Raw genomic sequence first — 14956 nt, 5'->3', positions numbered from 1 at the left:
TAGGTTGCTCCAAGAGTCCAGAAGGACGCTGATGTTCGACCTTAACCTTCGAACAAGTAAGGCACTTAGAAACATATAACGCAATGTCCTTCTTCATGCCAGGCCACCAGTAAGTCATACGCAGATCCTGGTACATCTTATCGGCGCCTAGATGAATAGAGTAACGATATTTGTGAGCCTCATTCATAATAAGCTCACGGAGGTTATCGCGATCTGGAACCCAGATGCGATTGAGATAGTACTGAAGACCATCAGATTTTGTTTCAAGCTGATTAACGTTAGCGCCAAGAACTTCAACAGATAGACTTCCTTCATTAGCTGACGAATACTGAGCTTCACGAATACACGCATGCAAATCATTAGAGATACGAATAGCCTTAAAATGAGTTTTACGACCAAAAGCATCGGCCACTACATTCGCCTTGCCAGGATGGTAGCGAATTTCACAGTCGTAGTCGTTTAGTAATTCCACCCAACGCCTTTGTCGCATGTTCAGTTCCTTCTGGTCAAAGATATGTTGAAGGCTCTTATGGTCGGTGAAAACCACACACTTCGTACCATACAGGTAGTGTTGCCAAATCTTTAACGCAAATACAACTGCACCAAGCTCCAGATCGTGAGTAGTGTAGTTTTTCTCATGTACCTTGAGTTGACGAGAAGCATAAGCGATAACCTTATCTCGCTGCATGAGCACACAGCCCAATCCACGATTCGAGGCATCACAATATACCACAAAATCGTCATTCCCATCAGGTAGAGTAAGTACAGGAGCGTTACACAAAAGGGTCTTAAGAGTCTGAAAAGATTCCTCTTGTTCGGGACCCCAAACAAAAGGTCTCTCTTTTTGGGTTAGAGAAGTAAGAGGAATAACAATTTTAGAAAAATCCGCGATGAATCGGCGGTAATAACCCGCCAATCCTAGAAAAGAACGAATCTCAGACACGGATTTAGGCGTACTCCAATTCTTCACGGCTTCGATTTTAGACGGGTCAACATGAATACCTTGCCTACTAACGACATGACCAAGGAATTGCACCTCATCGATTCGCACTTAGAAAATTTAGCATAAAGACGTTCACCACGTAAGAGTTCGAGCATGAGACGTAAATGATGAGCATGATCTGCCTTAGATTTAGAATAAATAAGAATATCATCAATAAAGACTATCACAAAACAATCCAAATAAGGTTTACACACACGATTCATAAGGTCGATGAACACAGCGGGTGCATTGGTCAGTCCAAAAGGCATGACCACGAACTCGTAGTGTTCATACCGAGTATGAAAAGCGGTTTTTGGAAAATCATCTTCGAGGACACGCAACTGATGATATCCAAATCGGAGATCGATCTTAGAAAAGCAGGACGAGCCTTGTAGTTGGTCAAACAGGTCATCAATACAGGGAAGCGGATAACGGTTCTTCACGGTAAGCTTGTTAAGTTCACGGTAGTCGATACACATACGAAATGAACCATCCTTTTTCTTGACAAATAGCATAGGAGCACCCCACGGAGAGGTACTTAGACGAATAAAACCCTTATCGAGTAATTCCTGTAGTTGGCTGGATAACTCTTGCATCTCGGAAGGTGCAAGACGGTAAGGAGCCTTGGCGACAGGAGTTGCGCCAGGTACGAGATCAATACGAAAGTCGACGGATCTAGGAGGAGGAAGACCAGGAAGACCTTCAGGAAAGACATCAGTGAAATCACACACCACTGGAACGTCGCTTATGTTCTTCCCCTTGCCTTTTTGTTCCACCACGTGGGCCAAGAAGGCAAAGTTCTGTTTAGGTAAGCATCTGCTCGCTTGTATGCAGGACATCAGCCTAAGTCCCTTTGAAGGTCGGTCTCCATAGACATTCAAAGTATCACCAGACGGAAGAGGAAGACGAACAAACTTCTCGTGACAAACAATCTCGGCATGGTTCTTACGCAACCAATCCATACCGATAATGACATCGAAGCTACCCAAACGCATGGGTATGAGATCAATAGAGAATACGTGATCGTTAAGAGTCAAGGAACAATCACGCATGATAGAGTTAACAAGAATCGACTTACCATTGGCGACCTCAACATAGAACGACTCTGGTCACTTAGAGCGTGTACAGTTTATCAAAGACTCAAATTCCACGGACACAAAGCTTTTATCGGCACAAGTATCAAATAGAATCGAAGCATAAAGATTATTAACGAGAAACATACCATTTACCACATCATTGTTGTTGCGCGCCTGATTAGCATTAAGATTGAATGCTCGTCCACGAGCGGCTACCTGTTGATCTAGATTCAGCTGGGGATAGCAATTACGGAGATGAGTAGTATCCCCACGTTGAAAGCATGCACGAACGACATTCACGGGACCTGGGTTCTGCGGAGGAGCTGGGAGAGCTGGTGGAGCTGCCTGTGCTGGGGCTTGTTGAGCTTGCTGGGCTGGGTTAGCTTGGCGACAGTAGGGAGTCGTGTGACCGTAGCGGTTACAGTTGGTGCATAAAAGACATGCGAAAGTAGCAGGATGATGGTAGTTGCAAGTAGTACACTTCGGGTGAGGGCCAGTGTATTGTTTCTTGGCTTTAGGAGCAGCAGGGTTAGCAGCAGCAGTCGCAGGAGCAGGTTTTCCAGCAGGGTTTGCAGCACGTACAATAGCATTGCATCCTGAACCCTGAGATTTCCTTTTCTTGTTCTTGCTGCCACTTGGCTGCTGGGTGACTTGATTTGCAGACTTAGAGGGAGCAGGAGTAGCAAACTGCTTATCACGCACGCGATTGTTGTTCAAACTTGCTGCCAAACGATAAACTTCTTCGATAGATCCAAGCTGGGCTGCCTCGATAGAATCACGCATAGCAGGAGGTAGACCGTTGATGTACTTGGTTATCATTCGCTTAGGAGTCGAAACCAAGTGAGGAACAATCAAGATTAGCTGCTTGAATCGGGTAGTATACGCTAAGTTATCATCACCAACTTGTTTCAAATGCCAAAATTCTTCTTCAAGCTTCAACTGTTCATGGGGAGGACAAAACTCAAGCATCATCAGTTCTCGCACCTTAGCCCATGGAAGAGTGATGTGCGTGAAGTGTGTTATATTTTTGATGTATATTTAAGCCCTTTTTACACTTTTAGCCAAGTTTTAAATTTATAAAACACGATATTTACTAACACTAAACACACATATGGGCAAGTGCACCCATCGTGGACGTAGTATAGTGTTGGTAAGATACCGAGGTCGTCCAAGGACACAAGAGCTTTTAATACCGGTTTATCCTCAACGTCTAATCAAATCAAAAAGTTAGAAAAATGTTTTAAACTAAGAAAAATAAAAACTAACTAAATGCTGAAAATAAAAATAAAATAAAAACAGATAGACAAGATGAATCACTTGGATCCGACACGTGTATTAGTATAACCTTTGATTATTTTCGCACTTTTGCACTTGTTTAAGAGATTATCTTAGTTATTGTAGTAGGCCCCTCTTTTGAAGGCGACGTTACCCTCAACCCAGTAGTTTGAGTCAGCAAGGATACAATCCTAAAGGGTCGGATTATTGAAAGATAATGAATTAAGTTATTAATGCAAATTGTGGTAGGCCCCGCTTTTGGCGGTGACGTTACCCTCGGCTAAGTAGTCTGAGTCAGCAGGGATACAGTCCTAAATAGCCGGGTTATAGTATTAATAGTAGTTAACTTATGAGGGGGTCAAAGAGTTTGGATCCCCGCCATCCAATACCTTTGGGCATTGAAGGAGATCCTACTAAATTTGACCCAGGTCCCAAGCAGGACCTCTAAACGCTGAACAAGGGCAAGACCCTTACCAAACCGTTCCCTTAACCCCCGACCAGGTAGCCAACATACCTCCATATAGACCGTGGAGATATGAATGGTGAAAATCTTTTATTTTATATAGACAGTAAAATAACGCCAAGACACCACGGACAAACGATAAGGAAAGATCACCTTCAACATAAGTAACTAGTTATTAAAGTCATTAATACAAAACCAAATAAAAAGTGCAAAAGATTAAAAATAAAAAGTATTATACTAAACACTTGTCTTCACCAAGTGATGTAAGAGACTTAGGCAAACATGGCCTTGATTGTCAAGAACTCTTACGATCAATCTTGGATCCCGAGACGACTCACACACTCTACGATGGACAATGGATGATGGTGGTGGATGATGGTGTTATGGTGGTGGTGGGTAGTGGATGAGGTGTGAGAGAGGTGGTGTGCCAAGGGATGAGAGAGAATGAAGCCAAGCTCCTCTATTTATAGGCTGAACAGAAGGCTGGACACGGCCCCGTGTCCGCTGGACACGGCCCCGTGTCCGCTGGACACGGCCCCGTGCCCGCCTGACACTCTCTCTCCTCATTAATTGTAATTGCGAATTACAATTAATGCGCCTGCTGTACTTTCACCACGCCCCCGTGCTCGCTGGACACGGCCCCGTGGTGGGCAATGGAAGCTTCTACTGGTTTGTCTTTTCTGCTGCTTCCTGGGCACGCCCCCGTGTTCGCTGGACACGGGGCGTGTTCAGACTCTGTTTCTTCCTTTTTGCTTTGGGAGGTGCCGTTGAGGGTCCGGGCAGTCTACTTTTGTTCCTTTTCTTGTATTTATGGTAGAATTAGTGGTCTTTTTGCTTCTTTTGTGATTTTGAGCTCATTTCATCCTGAAAATACAAAAGGAAGACAAAAACACTTTTTTTCCAACATTAGTACTTAAAAAGGGTTAGTTTTATGCCTTAATTGATGTGTTTTATATGTTGCATTTTACACACATCAAAGAGCATAGGCTCCTTCATTAGTACGGATGTTTCTCTTATTTGCCCACCACTCCAACGCTCTGCCCTGAAACATTCCAGTCGCACTCTTAGTCTTCAAATGCTCTGGGCACTCGCTGTTGATGAAAGTAACTTCAATGCTGTCGAACCACTTAACTATTACAGTCACCCGTCACTGCTCGTGAAAGACTTAGGGTTGCATGAGACAAAATGTTCGTAGTTGAACTTTGTAGTCTTTGGCTTTTCAGCCTTCGAGTCCGCAAAGGTTGGAGGAGTGTTTGATCCTTGGAGCTCAGAGACGATCTTTGGCACGACTCGAGCGACCTGGTCGGCCATGAATGACATCATCTTTTTCTGAGACTTCTCCCTAGATTTCTTGAGAGTGTCGGATAGCTTTCGAGTCGACATCTACAGATCCAACATGAGGATCGTATAAGTCGAGATCACGAAATCTCACAAATAAAGAATCACACACGATAGATTAAAGAATCAAGACTCAACACCGTAAACTCACGACCTTCACATGGCACGTTGTACGAAGTTTGGTCAACATGTCAGAAACGCTTATATATAGGAAGTACCAGCAGCGTATCCACCACGCTTCGGGCACATCGCCTTGCCTCGTACTCGGTGTCATGTTACGTGTCGCAATTATCAAACATAACTATTCACTCGTCATCATCATCATATGCATATAGATTCCCCAAATAGATTCACATAGATTCCCAAATAGACTTACATAGGTTACTCAATAGATACTTATAGATTTCCCAAATAGATGATCATAAATTAACTCAATAGATTAACATAGATTCTACTAGGGTACCCATAGATTGCATAGGTTACATAGACTTCTCATAGGTTTCATAGACTTTCCATAGAGTTCATAGATTACATAGATTGCTCATAGATTAGATTTCAACATTCTCCACACCAGCCTGCAAGCACTAAGTCTCACATGGAACTTGGTACGAAAGTTGGTAACATGCCGGAAGCACTTATATATAGGAAGTACCAGCGGCGTATCCACCATGCTTCAGACATGCCACTTCTGTCTCGTATTTCCATGCCATTTAGTGTTCCCTACCCACAACAACACACATATACCCATCAAATAGGTTTCACATAGTATCTTAGTCGATCATGGTTCCCACATAGATCACACATTGTAAAAGCTTCATAAATTTAGTTTGATCTTGAGATTAGAATTTAGCGTTTTAGGTTGCGGACACACGTGTGAGTAGTGTAAAAGCATACCAAAATGAACGAAGAATTAAGTTAAAAATACACAAAATCGAGATAACATAAAAGACAGGCTTATAAAACATAGGATTGTTCCGGGTAGAGGAACGATGACTAACCAAAGTGATTGAAACCCCTTTCGAATTGAGGTAACGTGTCTTGACTTACTTAGACAAATACGTCATCGATGTCAGGCCTATGATATTCGTCCTTTTAGTCATTCCACGTACCTAATTGATTGGAAGTTTCAAGACTTTGGCGAGACATAAAAATCAAGGAGTGGGACTAGTTATCAAGGTATGAGTTTCACCTCTATCTTGACAACGTCGTACCCTAATAGCGTTGGTACTTATCCGCAGGCAAGACCTTCTAGAATAATTTGGAGCTTTTCCCATCAAGGTTCGGATGTCACTCCTGTCTTGAGGGCAAACCTCGTACAAACACTGGTGAACAGTGTTTTCAAAGTATCATGTGTATATTATGTTAGCCTTAGGAAAGGCATGTGAGTTTAGCAGGAACATGTGTTGCTAGGAAGCAGATACGGTAGAATGCATAAGTATTAAACAACAAATAAGAGTCAAAATTCCTAGAACTATAGACTAGGGAAAGTATTCCTACTTATCCTACTTATCCTAATTTCCTATAGTTATGGCTCTGATACCAATCTGTCACACCCCAACCGATGGCGGAAACATCGGGGTGCGAGCACTAAGCGTTCAAATTGCTCATGAGATTTCCACAACACTAGATATTTTAATAGTAAATAATTAAGTTTCATGCAAAATATGTCTAAAACATCACCTCAAACATAAGATTCAAAATACAACCACAAATTTCATTGTTCAAAATTCTAGAATTTAACTAGGCGAGTTTCTAGCTTCATCCCTAGCTTGTTTCCATGATTCCTACATCCTATCATCCTGCAACATGTATTAAAATATCAATACAAAAGTATTGGCGAGTATACAAGTTTGAATAATAGCATAATAGACTAAAAACGACTCATATCCACGGTATAAGTATAAAAATAGTTTTAGCCGTGCTAGTGTCGCAGTCCACGCAGTGATAGCCCAAGTATCCCGATGCTTTAGTGTTTACCCAAGAATCAAGGTAAACTAGAATCCTCCTAACAATACCCCCTGAGAATAATGGGAGAGGTGCACCTCCTATAGCGCTACTATTATTAAGGCGGAACTACACACTCTGGATTAAACGTCACATAGCACAAAGAATCAAGAATGTCTCACATACACGTAGGATAGAGTTTAGATTCAAAAGTTTCAAGTATCATAGTTATATGTGACAACTCGAACCCTTGATCCTGATCGTCGAGACACGAGCATTTTATTAATGCTCGTATTCACTATTATTTATTTATTATTGTTATTATCGTCATTATTTCACAAAATAATAATCCGCGACGGAAGTTTCGATTATTTATGAATAAGATAATATAACCGGGCCAATCGGTTTGAGCGAGACGCGTAGTTGTTTAAACAGGTTCGCACTCAGGCTAGGCCCAAGCCCACTCCCTAAACCTAAAACCCTAGCCTATTTTAACACTGTATAAACCTTGCTAGAACCCTAAAACCTCTCACACTAGCCGCACACCCCTACCCCCTGCCCCTCCTCTCTCGGTCAAGGAACTTCCGGCGACCGGAGTATATTCCGGCTTGTCACACCCCCAAAATCCACCATGCGGAGTATCGCCGCTTGGAGGCGTGACATGATCAGGATCGAGCCACCAATCATATTGAACAACATAATTAAGTAACTAAAACCAACCACAATACAATTGGTGACCAAAAGCTAGTTAACCAAGTTCAAAAATTAAACAGCGGAAGCATTAAAGGTAAAACCCAAAGCATAAGTTCATAGTTCATAAGTTTAAAGACCAAAACATAAGTTCCATAAGTTCATAAAGATTATTTATTAAGCACGGGACGTAATAGTCCATATCCCACAAACGAACTCCTCCTCGTGCAAGCTCCATAAGCGATCTAGCGACCTATAAGGCATGTAACAACGAGTCAACAATAAAGTTGAGTGAGTTCACGGTTGGGTGTTTGTTTTAGTTTGTTCAAAACATAGTTTTTGTTTAGTTGGCTTACTTGCCTTGGGATTACCCCATAGTTGAAAACATGATTAATCAATTTCCTTCTTTCCCAAACCATACCCATAATTAGTGAGGGACTTCCCCATGTGAACCACTAGACCGTTATGATATCGACAACTGACGAACATTAATTGTGCCTTACGTCAATGTCTATCGTCATTGACAGTTTGCCATAGTCCATTAGTACACGCCCGTCCGAACGGCACGGTGTGAGGTTTGTTAAACCTAATAGCGCTATTAACTAATGATCCGCTCGCCATCGGCCTCGGCGATTAAGTCGATATAAGATGAGGGACTGAATGATAGAGTTTTGTCTAGTAAGTTTTAAGGTGGTTGTCCTACCCAAGGAGGACGAACGTACGTATTCTACCCAAGGAGAATACGCATGATTAATATTGGCATCCTACCTATGGAGGTTGGCCGTACATATCCTACCCAAGGAGGATATGTAGGTTCCGTTTTAATTCTTTAATCCATTCCCAACCACCGGGAATCCCATGCCTTAGAAAGTGTGTGAACTCACCTTGGTTTGCTCGGTTAGATTAATTACTCTAAAATCAGGAAATCACGCACGTCCTAATAAGGCACAGATAACATTCAGATTCTCATGCACGACACGCATCCTACGTATGGTTTATCTACTCTACTCCTATCACATATCACATAATTCAATTATCAAGGTACTTTGTTAAGTTATATTATTTTACCCTAAAATAATATAACTATCTCACAAAATAAACTAGTATTCACACAAGTGTTCTAATATGAAATATATATTCTAAATATATATTTATCCATTTTACTTATAAGAGTCAACCTCCGATACTTTGTATTTTGTAACAAAACTTTTGGCGAAGTTCGTTTTGAAAACAAAGCTAAAAATATACTTATAACACTTGTTTTAGAAAATATTTTCTAAGTGTTGGAATTTTAGAAAATTTTGCCAGAGTTCCCTTTGTAAATGGAGGTATCCATGCTTATTAGCATATCATTTTCTTTTCGGAAATCATTCAATCAATTAACAACAATTTACTAAACAACATTACACTAGTCAAGTGTAAGAACAATGCACTTTTACATAACAACATGAACTTGGTTTTTCATAAAAAAACGCGTAGTAACTTAGTGGGGTGTTTTGCGGGTTTAGTTACCCTCCAAAGTGTGTTTACTTTATTTAAAATCTCATACTTGGGATTTTTAGATGTTCACAACTTGTGAACATATTTTACAAAAATATTTATTTACAACATTTTCATGTGTTACTAGTGTCCATATACTTACTTTATTTCCAAAATGGTGTAAGGATCATGATCTTTCAAAACCGTCTTTTAAACTTGGTTTTCTAAAATAACTCGTATACAAGTCTTGAGTTTACAAGTTTACTAGTCCACTAGGTTTATTATTTTCTAAGAAAATCACTTTTATTTCCAAGTTCATGCTCTAATAAGAAGATGATTATTTTATGTACACATAATCACCTCTAACTTGTTAAGTCATGTTTTTAATCATAACTTAACAAGCCTCATATGATGATTAAACATCATATTGCTAGTAATCACCAAATAAACATCAAGTAATCATCAACATGACCAAACAACTTCATTTCATCATGTTTTCATCTTATTTCATCATCATGTTACTTTATATTCAAGACTTTGTTTATGATCCTTTAGTGTTCATGGATTCTCATCATAGAATAACTATTAACCACTCTAAATATGAAGCAAATGAAGATTCAAGAGACTTACTACTAGCTTTTAAGCTAGGGAAGAAACACTAGAGAAAATGAGTGGATAAAAGCTCGTGAAGAAGGTCCTTGATGATCCGTGAGTTCCACACCTCGCGATTCACCTTGATACACCTCTGTATATGAATGGAATGGATGAAACAAGCTTGAATGAAGGTGATGATGGTGGTGGTGAGTTCGGCCGAAGCCAAGGGAAGGAAGAGAGAAGGAGTTGTTGTTGAAGATGAATGAATGGATATCTAGAGGATTTTATAAAGAACTTCCAACATCCCTTAACCCTTTGGTCCATATGTCCCCAAAGTACTTAACATAATCAAGTTATTAATTCTAAGAAATCAAGGGGGGGTCCCACAAGTTCCATAACCGGGGGGGGGGGGGTAAAAGGGTTGGATTTCAACTAAATGGTTAAGGAACTAGTTAGAAAGTAAGTGATTTAATTAAAGGTTTAGGTTTCGTGTAATAATATAGTGTGTTATGATATTCGGGAACCATAACTAGTTCAGAAAAGTAAAAACAACGCTTCTAGCATTATTTTGGTGTTTCGGGTAATGTTCGGTTTGATACTGTTTCGTTAAAGTGCTTAATTAATCCGTAAAGTGTCCTATATATATATATATATATATATATATTTTTGTAACATTTTTAATTTTCAACACTCAAGAAAACATACCAGACTATTTAGTAACTTTTCTGTACACTACTAGTATGTTAACAAGCACATGTAAGTATAACACAGTAATCAGAAAGCAGTTAGGTGATTCAGCACAGTCATCAAGCACTTTAATCATCATTAATAAATTATACGGATACATGGAATTATGAGGGTTGTCACATTCTCCCCCTGTTAAGAAAATTTCGTCCCGAAATTTAGCACGTGGTTACTGAGGAAGCTAGTTAAGTTGCGTGGTTTTCCTGGTTTTCCTGGGGTGTCACATCATCCCCCCGTTGGCTTGGAATTTCGTCCCGAAATTCTGCAGTAGCTTCGGTCTCAGTAGTGGTTGCACTTTTCTTAAACAGCTGGGGGTACTTGAGTTTCATTTGGTCTTCTCGTTCCCAGGTATACTCTGGGCCACGACGGGAATCCCAACGAACTCGGACGAGAGGTATTCTGGTATGCCTGAGAATTTTAACGTCTCGATCCGTAATCTCTACTGGTTCTTCGACGAATCGCAGCTGGTCGTCGATGCAGACACTTCTTCAGATTCGACACATGGAAAACATTGTGAACTCCGCTGAGTTCTTCCGGTAGATTCAGCCTGTAAGCCACTTTGCCAATTTTCTCAATGATTTCGAACGGTCCGACATAACGAGGATTGAGCTTGCCTCATTTGCCAAAACGAACTACACCTTTCCAAGGTGAGACTTTGAGTAGCACCCAATCCCCAACCTGGAACTCGAGTGGCTTTCTTCGCTTATCAGCATAGCTTTTCTGACGGTCACGAGCTGCCGCCATTCATTGTCGTATCTGAGCAATCCTTTCAGTTGTATCCACTACAAGTTCTGGGCCAGTGATCTGACTGTTACCAACTTCTGCCCAACAAAGAGGTGATCGACACTTCCGTCCATACAATGCCTCGAACGGAACGGCCTGGATGCTGGTGTGGTACCTGTTGTTATATGAGAACTCCACTAACGGGAGATGCTTTTTCTCAGCCGTTACCAAAGTTGATTACGCATGCCCTAAGCATGTCTTCAAGAGTTTGGATGATGCGTTCCGACAGCCCATCCGTTTGCGGGTGATATGCCGTGCTCATGTCTAATCGAGAACCAAAGGACTTGTGCATGGCTTGCCACAATTCAGATGTAAAACGTGAGTCTCGATCAGAGATGATGGAGGTTGGCACTCCGTGCCTTGATACTATTTCCTTTCGGTAGATGTCTGCTAGGGTAGAAAACTTATCCGTTTCCTTGATAGCCAGAAAATATGCAGACTTGGTCAGTCGATCCACGATCACCCAAATGGTATCATTTCCGCGTTGAGATCTAGGCAGACCAGTAACGAAATCCATGGAAATTCGTCCCCATTTCCATTTTGATATCTCTGGTTGTTGAGGTAGGCCTGATGGTTTTTGATATTCAGTCTTGACTCTCGCACAAGTCAAACATTTGCTAACGTAGGTTGCTATGCTGGCTTTCATACCAGACCACCAGTATGTAGTCTTTAGATCGTGGTACATCTTATCCGAACCAGGATGTACTGAATAACGAGACTTATGTGCTTCATCCATCACAAGCTCGCGTAAGCCTCCAAAAAGTGGAACCCAGATGCGTCCGTTAACATAGGAGGTGCCGTTTTCCTTTTGTTCTAGCCGTTGCCTCGATCCTCGTAGGGACTCAGCCCTGATGTTTCTGCTTTAAATGCTTCAACCTGAGCATCGCGAATCTGAGCGGGAAGGTTAGAGTGAATGGTAAGCTGTAACGCACGTACACGCTTAGGTATAGTATCCTTTCGACTGAGGGCGTCGGCCACAACATTGGCTTTGCCCGGATGATACTTGATCGCACATTCGTAATCGTTCAAGAGCTCGACCCATCGGCGTTGCCGCATGTTTAACTCCTTTTGCTTGAAGATATGCTCGAGACTCCTGTGATCGGTGTAAATGGTGCACTTGGTACCGTACAGGTAATGTCTCCATATCTTAAGTGCGAAAACAACTGCTCCTAATTCCAAGTCGTGTGTAGTGTAGTTCCTTTCGTGAACCTTAAGTTGGCGCGATGCGTAGGCAATGACCTTGTCACGTTGCATCAACACGCAACCAAGTCCTTGGATGGAAGCGTCGCAGTAAACCACAAAATCATCTGTGCCTTCAGGCAATGAGAGGATAGGCGCGCTACAAAGTCTATCTTTTAAGTGCTGAAACGTAGATTCCTGTGCATCACCCCAGCGATAGGTGACACCTTTCTGAGAGGTTGCGCAATCTTTGAGAAATCCTTGATGAACCTTCTGTAATATCCTGCCAAACCCAAGAATTGGCGGATTTCTGTTGGTGTACGGGGTGCAGGCCAGTTCTTGATCGAGTCAACCTTGGATGGATCAACATGAATCCCATCCTTGTTTACCACATGACCTAGAAAGTGGACTTCGCGAAGCCAGAAGTCACATTTCAAAAACTTGGCATACAACTGCTCTTTTCGAAGAAGTTCCAGAATAAGCCTCAGGTGTTGCTCGGGTTCCTCTTGACTCTTAGAATAGGCTAGGATGTCGTTGATGAAGACTATGACAAATTTATCCAGGTAAGGTTTGCCCCGGTTCATGAGATCCATGAAGACCGCAGGTGTATTCGTTAATCCGAAAGGCATAACCAAAAACTCGTAATGGCCGTAACGAGTTCTGAATGCTGTTTTGGAGACGTCCTCCTCTCGGACTCTCAGCTGATGGTAGCCTGACCTTGGGTCAATCTTGGAATAGAAACTACCCTTGCAACTTGGTCGAATAAGTCATCAATGCGTGGAAGAGGATAACAATTCTTCACGGTCACCTTGTTGAGTTTGCGATAGTCAATACACATTCTGAAGGTACCGTCTTTCTTCTTTACGAATAACACTGGAGCTCCCCAAGGCGAAGGGCTAGGACGTATGAAACCCTTTCCCAAGAGTTCTTGTAGTTACGTGGACAGTTCTTCAAGTTCTGATGGAGCTAGACGATAAGGTGCTCGAGCTATGGGCGCTGCTCCAGGAGCGAGCTCGATTTGAAATTCAACTTGACGATGAGGCGGAAGACCAGGTAATTCCTCAGGAAATACCTCAGGAAAGTCACGCACAATAGGAATGTCTTCTATCTTCCTTTCTTCCGAGGATGTATCAGAAACGAGGGCTAGAATAACAGCGTGGCCCTTTCGCAAACACTTCTGGGCCTTAAGGAAAGAGATGATGCCCACAACAGCACCACTCTTGTCGCCACGAACTACGAGGGGTTCTTTACCAGAACGAGGGATGCGAACAATCTTCTCCTTGCAAAGAATTTCCGCTTGCTGATGAGATAACTAATCCATCCCAATAACAACGTCGAAACTACCCAGAACGATAGGAATAAGATCGATAGAGAAGGTCTGACCAGCTAGGACGAGGTTACAGCCCTTAACTATGGGTGTGGCTTCAAGACTTTTACCGTCTGCTAGTTCTACTATGTGTTTGGTGTTCAGAAGCGTTGGAGTGCGCTTAAGCATTTGGCTAACTTTTAAGGACACATAACTAGTATCGGCACCCGAATCAAATAAAACAGTAACAAAGAAGTCGTCCAGAAGAAACTTACCCATCACCACGTTGGGATCGTTCCTTGTATCACCCTGACCAATCACGAAGGCACGACCTCGGGCGCCATTGCCATTATTGTTACCCCCATTGTTGCCTCCATTGTTGTTCCCGTTTCCTTGGTTGTTGTTGTTCTGATTCTGGTTCAGCTGAGGGCAGTTCCTCTTAAAGTGGCCTTCAGTGCCACAGTGAAAGCATCCTATATTGCCCTGCTGTTGCTGCTGCTGGTGGTTCTGTGGAGCTTGTTGTTGTTGTTGTTGTTGTTGGTTATTCTGATTCGCAGGACGTGGGCTCCTGCAATCTTTGGCTTCATGGCCCAGCTTGTTACATCTCAGACAACGACCCTTGTGGCACTGCCCGCTATGATGCTTGTTGCACGTTTGCACGTGTTGCACTTGGGGTGGTTCCCTTGGTATCCACCCTGTCCCTGACTACCAGAAGATTGCTGACCAGGACTATGGTGGTCATCAATCTTTCGCTGCTGAGACTGAACTGAAGTAGAACCCTTGCCCGAATTTCCATCCCACTTGCGCTTGTTATCATTGGGAGCATCAGAAGTAGTAGTAGCGCTGATACGCTTGGGCAGCTTGTTCTGTTCAACTGCCTGATCAGTGAGACAGTGAGCTAGTCATATAACTTGCTGAATGGTGCCCAGGTTAGCTGAAGTCACGTGACTCTGAATTTCTGGTACAAGACCCTTGAGGTACAGTTCAATACGTTTGATAGGAGGATCCGCCATAGTGGGACACAAGATAGCTAGTTCGTTCGACCTCTTTGTGTAAGCTTTGATCTCAGACCCCGTCATCTTCAAATAGAAAAATTCCACCTC

The sequence above is a fragment of the Helianthus annuus genome, chromosome 14 (assembly GCF_002127325.2).
Source record: "Helianthus annuus cultivar XRQ/B chromosome 14, HanXRQr2.0-SUNRISE, whole genome shotgun sequence".
Lineage (NCBI taxonomy): Eukaryota > Viridiplantae > Streptophyta > Magnoliopsida > Asterales > Asteraceae > Helianthus > Helianthus annuus.
This window is presented reverse-complemented; position numbering follows the sequence as displayed.